This window comes from Haliotis asinina, chromosome 2 (assembly GCF_037392515.1).
Source record: "Haliotis asinina isolate JCU_RB_2024 chromosome 2, JCU_Hal_asi_v2, whole genome shotgun sequence".
NCBI classification, from domain to species: Eukaryota; Metazoa; Mollusca; class Gastropoda; order Lepetellida; family Haliotidae; genus Haliotis; species Haliotis asinina.
In genome coordinates, this window is record NC_090281.1 from 35,417,457 (window position 1) to 35,422,249 (window position 4,793).

Genomic DNA, 4,793 nt, shown 5'->3' on the forward strand with positions numbered 1-4,793 from the left:
TTACTCCATGAAATCGTCATCACTTGAAGTTGTCATGTATGAAGATGTAGAGACGCTCCTTCCTATTGCATGTCCTAGTTGGCTTTGATTACAGATGTTGTTAATGTCAGTGCTACACCGGCACCGTTGTAAGCGACGTTGTTGCCATAGCGACGATGTAGGTGACGCATTCGCTCGTTAATACCTGGCGTGGTATATCAGAGGAGATGCTGCATCAACAATCGTAATGAGTAGTCCCTAGTTGTCTCTGCTTGGGAATCGCGATAATTACTAAGCAGACGACACTTTGAGCAGACGACACTTCAAGCAGACGACACCTCCAAATGGCAACCAGCCTTGCATCGATGCGAAATAAATAGCTAAGTGACACCGGTCCTGCTTTGCTAATATCGAAGCTTCAGGTTCTTAAACGTAAACAGATACCAAGCCAATGTTATCTTTTAGTAATGGTACTTCCAGTTTCGCTCAAAGGTCCATCTTGTCACATGACTGCTCAGTCATATTGTACTGGTAGGGAGTGTTAGCAAGGTGCGCTCACCAGCTTCCACACACATTGTCTTGAGATTATACTCGTCGGTAGAGATCGAGTCGCCTTGACAATTAGAAGCCGGGAATGTTGGCCATTCTGCTCGTGCGCAAACCATGCTACCTGGATTATGGAGTGTCGTCTGTCTCCATTCCTTGACAAGATAATTGTCTCTTTGGCTTGACATTTCGTCCTGGAGGATGCTGAGGGTTCAAACGCCAATCATAGACCCTTGTTTGTCGACCTTTCATATGGCCTCGCCACCAAGCTAAACTGTTTTTTGTTTATTCCTTTCCAGATGTTTTGTAGGAATTGTAAATTGTTTTGGTTTGCAAACTATACCAGTCAATATCAAGCACAGTAAAATATCATCTTAAGATCAACACTGTCTCGTTTGTAAACAGAGGACATATACCGCGATTATTACGCTTAGAGTAGAAAGATTTCTTAGATTGACTGGAAACAAATGTCGTCTATAATCTATTCTACATACACCGAAGACGCCCATGAAATGTTTCGTATTGTTTTACTCTTCGTTTTCGGTCGGTTTGGGTTTTAATGCCTCACTCCAGTGTATGAAATACGCCCTAAACCTAGCCCGATTTCTGGGATGGTAACGTCAAAATGTTAACAATTTTTAGCCCAAACTGAAGTTGTAGTCATTGGGTCTGGGGTTCCTTTTGAAGATTGGGCGTGACATAATAAAATGTCACATTTACACTAATGAACGTTACTGAAACAAACAAGCAGGTATATGTCAGGCTGCTTGTGCTAGTCCGGAAAAATACAGGCTTCACAGTACCAAAACACTAAGACATGTTGAGCCTATATATGCCACTCAGACACAGAAGGCCACATCCGTGGTTACAGGGTCCACCCACAGAGCGGAAGATCGCGGGTTCGATCCTCGGCTGCGTGATACCAAACGACTTAAAACATGGTATTTGTTGGTCCCTGCCTGGCGCTCGGCATTAATGGGTACAAAAAACGACCCGTCTGCTCGGAGTCAGTATAATGTGTCTGAGTGGGATATTCATGCTTAATTGTAACATGGTATCTCAGTGACCTAGTACTGTAAAAAAAATCAGGTCTGGGCTAGTACAGGCAGCCACACATACATACGAATGCTCGTCGTCAGGTTAGCGAAATGTTTAGTACGACGTTAAGCCCTATTTCACCTCACGTCAGACACTGCATACTAAGTACGAACTGACAAATACCCGAAGCCTGCAGCCAGGCAAGCTAACAAAAAGTACCGTCTTTAACCACTAGGCTACCCTACCATCCCGCTATAACTAAATACCGTGAATGTGTTATTATCCGACCAACAAGTACATTAACTGTTAGTTCCGAAAACTAAATTTAGCTTACATCGTAAGACTGTATGTGGCATGAATGACTAGCATTAACGCCTTCATAAGCATTCACGTCTGTTCAGGACCAAGGACGTTCGTAAATGTCAACAAGAGATAGAAAATGTCAAGAATTTATGGATGGAATCTTCATTTCCCGGATTACGCCATGCTGACGGAATGTTTCAACGAGGACTACCTTCAAGTTGTTTGTTATGTCAACGCTTATTACAGAAGTAGGAAAGAAATATGGAGGTTAAAAACAAAGGCATAAAAATCAGGTTTTCAATTGAACTTGACGTCTTGGACAAAAGCTAGCAGTTATTTTAAGATGCGGACGATGCTAGAATGAGTGAGTCAAGTTTTTGCCGGTTTGAAAAGTATTCCATGACGTCATATAATATTCTTATAGTAGGAGTGGCGTTAGACGCTACCACTTAGATGAAATCCGGAACCATTGGTAATGACGTATCAATGATTGTAATCAAGCCAAATCGTGGGTGAGCACAGTCAATGATCTTTGCTCGCCTAAGGAAAAAACACGGCAAACAAACTGCGTGTCCTCCTTCCAACTGGTTCGGGCTAGCTCCTCGTGGAACCATGTTATTTACAAGATCCGGCACTTTATTGATAGATAACAAAAAATACCCTTTAATGTTCCTCAATGGTAAAACACACAAAACAGAAAGTCAATGCCTCCAAAGCAGATTTCCGTAATGCATGTACGTCTAGCCAACAGAGGCTGACTAAACACTTAGTGGTAGGCTTTGCAGTATACACTAACACAGCTCATCACCCGGCTCACTCCCTACATCCACCCCAAAAGAAAAACACATTCCACCATCACCACCCCTATCAAGAAAAGAAAAACATAGAGTGAGTGAGTTTATTCTGGCACGGTGTTCTGAAAACAATCGAGTCCGGATCATTCAACCCGGTGATCAACAGAATGTACATTGATCACATGTGTAAGGGAGCCTGACCACCCGATCCCGCACATGCCCACCCCACAAAAACCCAAACCAAACAACAAAATACTTAGGAAAGAAGACCTGCTCCTAAAGCATTAATCACACTGTCAACACGCTCATCATACCTGCTTACGCCTGTCTACAGATACACAGAATATTTCACCGTTTACATAAGTTCCTGTTCGACAACAACCTACATAACATACCTTGGTGATTCTAGAATAATACCTCTAATACTTCCTTGTCATCACAATTCTTTGTCCATAATCTCATAGAGAAGCAATCAGCTAATGGCCATCTTCCCAATACCAATTCGTTCAGATTCAGTTATTTCTGCTTCACAAATCGGCAGCCAGAGCCGATTTGCCGTCGTTGATGCAACGCTGTGGAAGTTTTTGTTCGTCAATTAGGTACGCGCGAAATCTTCCTTCTACTAAAGGTCAATGGTGTTTATAACAAAACGACAGTTGCAGTAAACACTGGCTTCAATATCTAAAGGTTATCTTCTTAAATGTCACACAATACCGTTGTACGTTCTCCAGTTACTTATATGTGGTGTAGAAAATGAATGACGTTTCTTAGTTCAGTTTGTAAACAACTGTAAGTTCTTGGAATAAATAGAGATTAAGGCATTGTTTGTCAGGAAAAATAGGCTACAAGTATGGCCCTGTTGTCTTGAAGTGGTTAGATGTGGGTTTCAATTTTACCCATTCGTTGAATAGGTTACGTTGCAATCTCTCGTTAAGGGTCTAAAAGAGTAAATTCTAATTAGATGTACCGATATAGATATTATAGCATTCAGAGTGAGAAAGAGAGAGAAAGAAATCGAGAGAGACAGAAGTGGGAGAGGAAGAAAGCGAGAGAGAGAGAGAGACGGTTGCGGAGTGAAAGAGATAGCGAGAAGAGAGGACGTGTGGAAGAGTGTTAAAGTTTTAAAGTAGTGAAGTTACCTACATGCGAACGGTTAAATTGAAGAGCTTACCCACGTGCTCTGCAAAGGAGAGTGAGAAGTACATTTCGGATCGATAAGTACAGTCCTTTTTTCATGCATCCGTTTAAAACCGTCTTTTCTCAAGGCCCCCACAAGCAACGATGTGTACAACATGCTGAGATGCCGAAACGAAGAAGAAATAAAAATAGACATGAACTAGGGCAACAGAAATAAAGGGATCATTCAGGGGAGTCGACACGACCTGCGGTTGGATATTTCAGGCGTTTAGAATAAAAAAGGCGAATACGTTTTGGTATCCACAGCTACTTCACACTTGTGGACTGGATCTTTTACCTTGAGAACAGTTTTCGTTTCCTCCTTGGTGAAGAAAATATTTAAATATATGAACCAAAGTTTTGCTCGAGACCTTTTCAAGTAAGACGTTGGGAAAGAACTGTGATGAGTGTCGGAGATAAGTTGTGAAAACCCAAAGAGACACTTACTGCTGACGTGCTGTATCTGAACACACGAACTGTGGATTCTGTACACACGAACTGTAGCATCTGAACACACGAACTGTGGATTCTGTACACACGAATTGTAGCATCTGAACACACGAACTGTGGATTCTGTACACACGAACTGTAGCACCTGAACACACGAACTGTAGATCTGCACATACGAATTGAAAATCTGTAGACACGAAATGAATATCTGTATTCACTTACTGTGGCATCTGACTACACGAACTGTAACGTGAGTAATGATTTTTCAGGTGTTTGACAACATGAACTTTAGATTGACATATCTGCGTGCGTGCGTGTATGTTTGCATAACATGCATTCATTCTTACTATTTTCTAAATCTTGATTATGAGAAACAAGACTCCAAATTCATATGTTTTCCTAGACTAGTGGTTAACGCGTTTGCTCGTCAAGGCGAAGACCCGGGTTCAATTCCCCGCATGGGTGTAATGTGTGAAGCCCATTTCTGGTGTCTCCCGGAGTGATGCT